Source organism: Rhyacophila brunnea, unplaced genomic scaffold (genome assembly GCF_057557595.1).
Source record: "Rhyacophila brunnea isolate RB1 unplaced genomic scaffold, BYU_Rbru_1.0 scaffold_113, whole genome shotgun sequence".
Taxonomy (NCBI): Eukaryota; Metazoa; Arthropoda; class Insecta; order Trichoptera; family Rhyacophilidae; genus Rhyacophila; species Rhyacophila brunnea.
In genome coordinates, this window is record NW_028232767.1 from 1,065,325 (window position 1) to 1,077,863 (window position 12,539).

The window sequence follows — 12,539 nt, forward strand, 5'->3', positions numbered from 1 at the left end:
TCATATAATGTGTAGTATTTAAATGTCTTAAAATATAAAGTTGATATTTAGTGAATTCTGTTATAAAGAACTATATTTGTATCATTTAATACTAGAAAAAAATTTAGGTATTATTGCAATATGTTATTAGAAGTTGAGCAAAAAAATCGTTTCAAATTTTAAAATTATAAACAAAAAAGTAGTTTCAGAATAATGAAAACGGCAACATGTAAATTTTATGTCGCAATAATAATCCTTTTGAATTTAGTAAAGGGAAATAGAAAAATGAACAGATCAACTAAAATAATTAAAGAAAATAGCATGAAAGCGAATGAGTCAATGAATATTCATTCGAATCATGTGAGAAATAAAAGCAATTTTAGCCATCATAACACATCTGCGGATGATGAATTACCGGAATTTAACGAAAATATACTTATAAAACAGAAACCCAGATCCAATCCTTTAATAGAATCCCCGGATATATATGATAGTGGAAAAAACACCTATAAGATGGACACAGTATATACTATTCCAAAATTGGAAAAGAATAGTACAAGTGAAAAATACACGAAAACCCCAATAGAAAAATTTCACATTAAGGAATGTAGAGACATAGATATACTTATAAAAGAGGTTGATGAAATCGATAATATAGAATCAAAGGGCGTAGAAAAAACATTTCAAAATACCCTATTGAACGTAGAACAAAGTCGAAATGAAAACGTTGAGATGCATAAATTTAGAGATTTAGATACAGTTTCAAACAATTTGATGGGTGAACTCTCGGACTCAAAAACAATTATAAGAACGAAAATGATATCAAAACCAGAAAAGAAATCTGATTTAGTCGCCGAAACCAAAAAAGAGAATGATTACATTTGTTTTCTAAATTTATACGGAATATGGTTTTAGATTGCACAAATATCATTATAATTTTTTTACATTTAATGCGGAACTATAATTGAAATAAAAAAATTTGCGCGTGGAATTTTTATTATAAACCTTATTTTAATTTTGTTTTATTTTATATAAATTATTAAGTTTTTCGTTATTCGTTATTCTTTCAGCGATAATTCTTGTGGTATGCGATACGCGTGACCAGAAATTACAAAAGGTATGTGTTGAACAAAAGCAACGTTGGTCACTAAAATATGATTTTTATAATTTATATAATAACTAAAATTTAAATTATATATATAATTCTTAAAATACATTGTTTCATGTGGGACATTTAATTTTAATATGAATATAAATATTTAATAGAAAATATGCAAAATTAAATATATATAGTCTAATTAAGCAATCATCTTTCTATTTATCATCATTATATACAATTTAATACAATAACTATTTAAAATTATAGCACAGTTGTTGGTAATTAGGATTTTCTTAATGTACTCATTTGAAGTGAAATGTGGTGAGTTACCTTTTTTATATATACTTTGTATTGGTTTAATAAAATAGCAGGAAAATAATGGTTAATTTTAAATTGAAATATAATTTAATGCATTGAAGAAGTTATATTCCTTCTTTTAAATTAAGTCTGCATAATAAGTAGTTCGTAAACTATAATATTTTCAAAAAATAAATACAAATCTATTTTGCTTCTCTACTTATTGTGCATTTATAGGTTCTTTCTTTCGATTTTCACATCTTTGATGTAACAGACATATATATGGTGTAATTTTAAGACATCGGGCGAATGAATGAATTTAAATACATGCCACCATTTTTTTCAAAAACAGATTTCTGAATATAATGAACCAATAAATACCAAATTTTTTCGATATGTATCATATGATATCGGCAGAAAGGTCGTGAACGTTCATAAATAATCATTTTCTATAATATGTTCATATATTTTGCATTCTTTTGGTTTTTACTTTAAAGTATTATAATGGTTATGGTTTACAAGAAAGTTCTTTTATATTTATTAAACAAAACCGATAGCCTTCTGGTACACAATATAGATCTCATTGGAATACTTTTCAATGTTTTAAAATATAATCACATACACATGATAATTTGCTTTTTATATTTAAAAATAAAAAAAAGATATATTTTAATTTATAAAGCTGCCACATGTATCTATGCATGCTTATTATTATTTGCATTGTTCAAGAATTATATTCATAAATATCTTTTTGCTGTAAGTCTATGAGAATTCTAACAAAGCTTGATTGCAGATTTCTTATAGCCCATATATTTTATAATCATCAGTTCTATAAAATTTATTATTAATAGCTTATGCTCATCATAAATTATTTTTTCAAATATTCATATTCTGTAAGATACAAAAATAACTCGCAATAAATGAATAATGCTACGCTTTTTATTCCTCATTTGCCATTTTCATTAATACGCATTTTATTCTTGCTTGATTGAATTAACAAAAAGATTATTGTGCAGAGTTATTTTTTTAAAGCGATGCCAATCTATATAGAACATCTCAGAATAATTATATTTAAACTAATTTCTAAGAAAAGCTAATAAATGTGTATTTATTTTTAGTGAAGCATATAAAAATTAATATTAAATTCTAGTTGCCTTCTTTCCTTATGTGCAAAACTTATACAGATTCAAAATTCACAATAAAATCTTTTATACATATAGAAAATAAGGATGGTATTGCAAATCAATAAGTCAATTTGATAGTCATTCCATATTGGAATATATTTATTTATGAAATATCGGTCTAGATTTTTAGACTCTACATTATTGTTTAATTTTATTTTCAGATATTATATTATTGTTTTTCAATCAATCATCCCTTTTTATCTGGATCCTTAATTATTAATTCATTATAAACTATCACCTACGTATAATCAAAAATTACAGATATCTAAATTTCGGAAAAATGCTTTCCTCAACTCTTTGTGTAATCTGGTTATGAAAAAAAGTGTAAAAAACAAAGAGTTAATATGACCATAATATTGCAAATGCAAGAATGAGTGTAAAAAAACTGCATAAATTGGCATTAGTGTGTCATACAAAAACAAAAATAGCGTCACTTGATTAAATAATTACTAAATCCTTTGTATTGAAGTTTAAAAAAAATGTATGTGTATATTTAGGAAGGTTTTACTTGAGATAAGACAAGATATGTAATATACAGTATTTTGAAAAAAAATGCAAGAGAAAGTATATTATTTCGGATATAGTGGCTTATTTTGTGGAATTTTTCTTCCTGTCATGCGAAAATCCGAAAAAAATCGAAAAATTATTATTAAAAAGCTTTTATAAAGAATTGGATGAAATAGGAATAAACAGAATGAATATCCTGGGAAATGTACTAAGTGAGAGCTTAGAAAATATGTTTTACGAGCGAATGAACTCTCACCAATCCACAAATACTGAATACGAATAGCACCATACGCTATAAATTGTGAATTTGTGAACTCAAAATAATGTTGGTAAAATATAAAAAAAGTTGTGAATGCGTACTAAAGCAGAAGCTTCGCACAAACAATAGAATTGAGGAAAACACTTAAATTAATGAGTCTTGAAAGTAGGAGATATATTGAGTAATATTTTTAGGATATAAGATTCAAATAAATATTAATATGTGTTTTAGAGCAATCGAAAATTTTCTTAAACAATTTTAAATGGCTGAAAGTTAAAAAATAAATAAATTTTAAATAATTACAGATAAAAAATTTATTGTGTGAGTGAAATATAAAAATAAGAATTATAAAAAAAATGATTGAGCTTTATGCATATAAAAAAACTGGTACAAGCATGCATTATTAAAATTAAAATTTAGTAATAATTCCTATATAATACATAATGCGAAATATAATTACCTTAATAATAATCTAGGTAAAACAGCTTAAAAATACCCAAAAAATGAATTATTATCTATTGATTTTAAATAAAATACTGATGAAGTATAGATGTTAATGCAATTCGACTTTCCAAAATAATTGAAAAATTGATGCGCAAAGGATTTCCAAAAAAATTGAAAATATGGATGCACAGATTTTATGATCCAAAAAAATTTATTCAATACAATGGTAAAATACTGGATATTAATAGGTGTTTAAAATAATTCTTATATAGATGGTAATTTATTTTATATCTACTTTATTTTAGGATATTTAAATTTCCAGTAAAACTTTTTTTTTCTCTGCTGAGCAGATTTTTTTTACCTTTCATTATTCTGCTTATCTTTATAATCCTAATAATGCATCTTTTACTTTACAAGACTTAATAAATGCAGTTTTTCCACAATCTTATTGCCTGTGTATATGCTTCTTTTTCGGTTATTATATTCATATTTTTAATATCAAATTATGGTATTTTTTGACTAAATCCTCACATATTTTGTGGTATGATACTACTTTTAACTTTAAATATTTTTTTTGCGATCTGTGTTATATCTTTACCGGTCCATAGTATAAAAAATCTATCTTACGATAAAAATCATCGGCGAATTTTCATAATTTTTTTTATTTCTTTACTCGTATCTAGCTTCTTATAAGAAAGTTCGCAATATACTAATGGATATTTTTGCTTACCTGATGCACATCCGCGTGTGATCCTTCACACTTCCTGCCTCCAGTTCGATCTCCGTGGATTAGATTTACCATGTGATAGAAGGCATTTTATAGAATGAATTCTATATCCTTTCTGTCGCTGGTTTGACATGCTACCACCGCAACTATGCACTGACCATATCTCGCCAAAATAGGGGTTTCATTCGTTTTCAGGTCATATTTATGGCGTCATAAACAGAAAACTACCAATTTATTCGTGGCTGTTAGTTTAATTATGGTTTTACTTCTTGTTTCGACAGATACACCCTCACCGGCATTTACATTTTGAGTAAATTCATATGAACCAGAGGTGCATTGTGATTGAAATTCAGGTTACTTGTTAGATCTATTCTAAACGTACAACTTCACCTCATACATCGATAAAATATAATAAATTACAAATTCAAATTACTAATAAGCAATAAATCTTGAAGAAGAATGTGTATTTAGGAAAAATGTAAATATCTATAGGTGGAACGAAGCTTTAGCAAAATCTGTTCTAAAGAGCATTCTGAAGTTTTTCTTGAATATATAATAGCTATAAATTAAAATAATAGATCCGTGGCGAATATTCATTTATGAATAAAATATTTAACTAAACCTTATTGATTCAATTAGATCATATTTCATAAAATCCGAAACAAGATATTTTGTATCGGAATAGTATAGAAAACCAAAAGCGCTTAAGCTGAGAAATTCCGATGGTGATAAAGAAATTAAAATTCAGATATTTGTTTCAATAAATATTGATTCTATCATAAAGTGAATAATAAAAATGTTTTGCATAAAATATCGGATTCTGCACGAATGAAATCTGTCATCTTTTAATTTAAAAAAGGATTGAATTTTTAAAAAAATAACTGATAAACTGACCAATAAAATTTTTTTTTAAACAACTTGGATGACCATAAAAACGGAATGTATCACATTAAAATAAAATAAAATAAATTTCAAATACAAATTTATTTAACATGCTATTTAAACTAAAATAGAGTTTTTTTGGGTGGAATCATAAGAGTCTGTCTATTTAATTTTCTATTGGTATGAAAATGTACTTTATATATTAAACTCATTGTCAGAAAATAAAAATAGGATGAAGAAATTATTAAAAGAGTTATGAATTGTGGATATCTTAAACTGTATAGAGTCTTTATAGATTATCCTTATTTTATTCATTTGTTAAGTTTATTATTTTTAAAAATTACATCTACTGAGTTGTAGACAGCCCATTAGGAATATTTTAAAACCCCTTAATGCATCTTTTTACACCTTCCCCTAATATATTTTTGCAACTGCTCTTCTTCTGTCAAATGATATGACTTCCAATGAAAATCAAAGTGTTGGAGCTTGCATGCATGCTTCTACTTCATTTTGGATTTTTAACTCCATATAATATTTTTTAAGTGATTTTGTAATGCCTCATCCCAAGTCATTACATATTATATCAATAAGATTGTTTTATATTGAACGTAAAGATATCTATTTCTAATTTAATTATATAAGTGTTCAAATCTTATAAATATTATGGGAATATTAAAAAAATATTATAACACGATTTAACAATAGTTTGAGGAATTTTACTTGCCAAATCCGCAGAAGCTTGTAAAAGAAATGATTAGTATATCATAATTGCATCATATTTATTCAAATTTAAATCCTACATTATTCTTCGATTAGTCTTTATTTATTTAGTAAAAAGCCAATTTACCGAACATTTCATCTAGATAAATTGAGAAATTAATTAATGCTTCTTGTCACCTATGTTATGATCCACAACACACTTAAATATCCTAAGAATAGCTTTTTTAATTGTATTCACAGTTTTAAAATCTGTGTTGGATCAATTCACAATCAATAGATTTTGAACGGATTTGTATTTAATGACTAGAAAATAGATTTATTCACTACTTAAATAAAAATAATAATTTTAGGTTTCAGAACCATATTTCTCGCCACAATTTATTTAAACACTTTTACCTACAGCTTTTTTACTTCAAAAAATATCCTATAACTGAAATTTTTATGTCTTTAATGGTTATAACAGTTTAATGTAAATAAATAATGCTATATGATATCTTAATGTGTTCTTTGCTATACAACTGATACAAGAGAATATTCTAATTTATAAAAAAGGAACAAGTTAAGAAATTGATCTAGGTGATAATATAAATGTTTTTTTGTTATCTTAAATATATTTGTCTTCATATAAAGATTTTTAATCTTAGCACAATACCCTTGTTTTTAAAAACTACGATAATGCGCTATAAACAAGAAGAAAGTTTTTAGAAGTTCGATGGCAACATTATTGAAAATATTTTATAAGGAAATATATTTGAGAATTAAATAGCTAACAGATTAACAGAAAGTAGATTGGAATTTGTAAACATGATCATATTTCAATAATAGTGTAAATACACTTCAATGACATTGAGAAGATTATAATATGGATTAGATATACATGTTAAAATTTTTGCACTAAAATAAGTAAAAATATATCTATATGTTAGAGAATGATCGTGTGGGCAGCAAAATTTTGAATACAGGAAAGTAAAGTGTGCTATACCTTTAAAATAAAACGAAAATGCTTGTATGCAAAAATCATGTTTATATATTGTAAACGAGTTGTACATCGTAATATATAACATATACAAATTTAACGCGTCATTACTTTAATAAAAAGTATTGAAAATTTAAGGATTATAAAATATCAAAAGGGATAATTGTCAGATGTTCGGAAAGATATAGATGAAATGGATGTAGAAGTCGTTTCGAAACTAACTGTATAAATTTCACCTTCTGTTTTAAGTATTCTCAGCCCTTATATAAAGAATTCTTATAAAAATTTCGTGATATTAGAAGAAAATGATGTCCAGAGTGTTTTTGGAAACATGAAACTAAATGTAATTATTTTTTTTCCGAATAAAAGAATCAAGAACCTATACATAAATATTGAATTTCTTATTTTACAGATTCTAGCATAAATTAAACACAATTTGAAATGAATATATGTAAAAACATTGATTTGTTTATTAGCCTGAAAGATTGTAAACAAAAACAGAATGAGAATGAAAAGAAAGAAACAATTTGAAAGGATCGTAAATCAGATGATCAGATGGATAAGGCTGCAATAACTGATATAAGGCTTAGTGTGGATAATGAGGATCCCCTAAATCAAGGTGGGAGGATATTGGAAAGAAACAATGTTGATCTGCTTATTACAGGCACAAAGCAAGATCTTAAGAACATAAAAACCAATGAAAAAGATGATTTTTTAAACACAAGTATCAATGGTGTCGAGTATAGTCTTGATATTAAAACAAATTGTAATGATACAAAAAATGGAGGTAAAATGCTGGATTTCGTCGAGGATGAAAATCTTAATATTGAAGATTTGTCAGGAATTGTAGCCAAATTTGAGAATGATATTAGAGTATTAGAAGGCAATGATAAAAAGAGGGGGCATATGCAAAAGAAAGAAATTAAAGCTAGCAACAATACAAAAAGCACTGATGAATTTATTACAAGCAGCGGTAAAGGAGAATTCAATGGTATCAGCCATGAGGATAGTAGAAGTCTTTATAGCACAAATTATACAAAAGGTGATAAAAAAACAAATAGGCATAGTAAATGTAATTCAAGAGTTCTTAATGAAAATTGCAAAAATTTTATATATAATCACATATACAATACAGAAGAAAATAAATATAAAAACAGTGATAGAAATGAACTAGAAAATAAAATCAAAGTACAAGAGAATAAAATCCATATATCTGAAAAACGGGAAATAAAAGAAATGCTTCAGCATAGACTCCCTAAAGTTTACAATCCTGAAGAATACAGCCCCTCCAATATTTATGAGATTGAACCGCTTAGATGCTTTAAGTCAAGAAAAATAGATTCGGAAATTCGTATACCTTCAGTAAAATATAATATTAGAAAACCAAATTGCAAAAGCTCAAATGATATTAAAACATCGATACAGTATGAACTGAACGAGAATAGAACACCACTATACGACAAGTTTAGAGGATACGAACTAGAAAATCCAATACCAGAAGAAGTTCAAATTACTTTTACCTCTGAATAAAAGAATCAAGAGAAAAAGAACCACTAACATCGATACATAGTGAACACAATGATATTAAAACACCGGAATACGATAAATGGAGAGAAATGGAACTAGAAAGACCAACATTGCGCAGAAAAAATAATACTAGACTTTCCGAATGCAATGAAACAAAAAAAATAAAACTAGAAAAACCATCAACAGCAGCACTTGAACAAAGAGAAAGCATGATGAGCAAAGAATCAAACGGAAAAGAAGAAATATCGACAATACATGGGCCAACTAATATCAAAACAATAAAATACAAAGAATCAATAGGCATAAAAACATAAACATTATACTATGAAAGAAAAAAAGAATCGAATAAGAATAAAGAAGAAAAAAGAAATACACCTAACCATATTGTTCGAAATTATGGTGTTCCAATATATAAAAAAGAAAAATATACCAGAAAAGATTTACTCAATCTCCTTCATGGAAAGCTAAAAACCAACATAAATAGAAGATTTTTCACATATTCTTTTAGTACTTGTTCTGAATACCAAGTCATAAATCATATATTTGAAAATAAACCAAGACTTCCTTTCCTGTTTCTTTGATTTAATTCAAAAGGGTGAAGTTGTTGCACACAAAAGCTGGTATATGAAAGAAATATGGACAATATACTGAATATTAGATTCGATCCGAAACTAAATAGAGGTATTCATACAGTTCGAGAAGTGAAAATGTCAAAAAAACCTCTCCATACATATGTTCCTAAAGTCATAGGTGAAGAAGAAGCTTATAAAAGAGGTGCGAATTTGCAAAAATTGTTGAAAAAATCAGAAGAAGAAGAAAAAGAAGAGGAAAAAAAACTTGAAGAAGAATTAGAACATAAAAGAAAAACAGCTAAAGAAGAGCATGAAAGACAAAAAAAAATTGAGGAAGAAAATAGAAAATTTGAAGAGGAAAGGGAAGCAAGAAGATTAATTGAAGCTCAAATAGAGGCAAATTAAAAAAGAAAAGAGGATTTACAAAAGATTGTATGAGGGAAAATGTAGTTCCTATAAAATCGAAGAAGTTTAAAAAAAACCGGCAAGAGATTGTAGAGTTGCAAATCTAAGAGCTCAAGGCATAAACCCTATAATGCAACGATATAAAAAAAAATACCATTTCAAACACAAAAAGTTATTATATAGTTTTTTCTAAGTGTAGATAATGGTATAAATTCAAAAATTTGCAAGAAAGACTACAGAGATAGCTTGATAATGATTCCAAGTTAAAAACTAGCATCACACAATGTCTTCTCGCCCCCAAAAAGAAATAAAAATAAAGATTTAGAAGAACCGTATAGAATAAAGACAAATTCATAAAACTAGGTAATAAAATCAATAGTAATAAAAAATAATAAAAATATATGGTGAAAAAGATGATAGAATATTAAATATTTGCAATATATTACTTTCAAATCAAGAATATAATAAGCCAGAAACGGAGATAAAAAAATCCAAAATACATGGAAAAGGTATATTTGCAGCTCAAAATATAGAAGAAAATACGTTTGTCGGGGAATACGTTTGTAAACTTATTGAAAAAGACCCATGCGATAAAAAAACAGAATCATATAAAGATATAGAATTTGAGGAGATGGATGTTTTTGAGGCTTCCGAAACTAATTGAAAGTGATGTGACTTCATATGGAGCAGGGCTTGGATTTGCAAATCACCCTGCAAACCTAATTGTAAAGCTGAACTCGTGGAGGGAACAGAGAAATCTCCACAAATATATGTCATTGCTATTGAAGACATAAAAAAAGGAGAAGAAAATACAATAAACTATGAATTAAAGTTCTTAAAGGGGCTAGAAAGATTGTAATGTATGTGTAAAGAGGAAAATTGCCGGAAATATATTGATATGGAGTAAAGTTATAATAAAAAAATCAACACAATATTGTCTTTTATAAGTATATTTTTAAAAATACATAATTGATCAAATTATATATTTAATGTTCTTTATGTTGGTTTGCCTCAAAAAAGGGGTACTTTCAAATTAAATATGTAAAAATCAATAAGTATATTTAGAGTGATGTTTCATATTAAGATTTAATCTATTATATTTTAAATAAATTACCATGTGAATTTTCTGCATAAAAACAAGATTAAAATGATAGTCATTATGCGCAAATAATTTTTTTTAATTATATGTGATAATCGGTATTTTCGGATAACAGAGTCAGCACCTATATGTATTAAAAATTATTTGTTTTATTTATTTTTACAAAAATTTATATTTTGTGCCATTATGGTCTAGGGTGATTTTAATCTTTCAATTTATTATCGAAATTAATTCACATGACTTTCAAATTCAATAATAAATGCTTTTCGCGATATAATTAAATATACAATACTTCTTAATAATAAAAATCATTATTCGGTAATATGAATATTTTGATTACAATGAATTAAAATTTTTAAAATAAAAACCGAGCTAGAATCAAAGAATTATATATTTTGTTAACTTTTGTAACTACATAATCTAATCTTTTTATTGATATAATTTCTTTAGAAAGAGCAGGATAGAATTTATAAAATAGTCAAATGTAAAAATATTTATAGATAAATTTGAGATGATGTTTTATATTTTATTTCAAAAAAATATTTAAAGATTTATAAAGAATAATTATAGACAACAGATAAAAAAACCTGGGAATAATAGCAACAAATTCATTTAAATAAATAAATAAACAAACAAATAAATAAACAAATAACATATAATATAATATAACTAATAAATTAACAGTTTGAAGAATTCATATGCAACAGACGAGACATTCTAATATCGAAGGCCCTAATTTAGTTGACAGAATAACAATATAAGAGATTCGAATATCAAAAGGGCGAGCAGATTACCAAATCCACGTATCACATGCTATGAATTATAAAAAAGATAAAATTCAAAAAAAAATCCCGTTTTTATAAACAATTATGACTAGAAGCCATAATTGTATTTTATTATATCAGCCCTTTATTCAATTTTACTTTACAGTAGAATTAAAATCGTAAATGATATATTTCAAATAGCTTAACATAAATACAATCAAATTCTTACCTTTAAAGGGTAAAATTCAGAGATGATCTTCCTTTTTTATACACATGATTTTTATAACAGTATATATAGATTTTAATGCATTTGATGAAATAAAAATATACGTCAGTATGAATCCAAAATACATTGTAGGTATTTTTATTGCAAATTTCTTGTTAATTGTTGTTTGAATAAATTCGTCCATATGGTTGCCATTTTGATATTGCTAATGATTATGTATAAAAGTTACGCAATTGAATCTTTTAAAATTAAAATAAATCACTTGTATTAAAAAAAACTCCGGATTTTTTCTAATTTATTATTTTTGAATCGGTAAAGACCAAAAAAGGATTGTGAACATATAGATAGTTTACATTAAATTAAGGATAATGTTTATTGTATGGTGATTTTACCGATAATTTGCATAAATTGTTTATTTATAAAATTCTGTTGATTTATAACCAAGATTTTAGTGATTTTATTGATATTTATTATAAAATGTTTGTTAATAAAAATCTACTAATTATGGAACTAAGAGTTTTGTGCTATAGATGCAAAAATTTAAAGCGAAAGATTACTTAGAGTATTTTTTTATTATTTAAAACAACAAAAAATACAATTCTCGTCAAGATTTATCGTTTTGAATATCATTAACTGTAAATTTTTGAGCATTTATTTCTAGTTAGCTTGGTAAGTATTTATGGATGGAATTGTAAAAATTGATATTTTTTATTGAAAAATAATCACAAGAAATTTACTGCATTCGAAATATTATTTAAATAGCAATTAATGTAATTTTTAATTCTGATTGAAATATTGCATTTTTTATGGATTGTTTTTATCAATTTAATTAACTCCACCTAAAACTGGACAATCACATAGTTATAATTTAT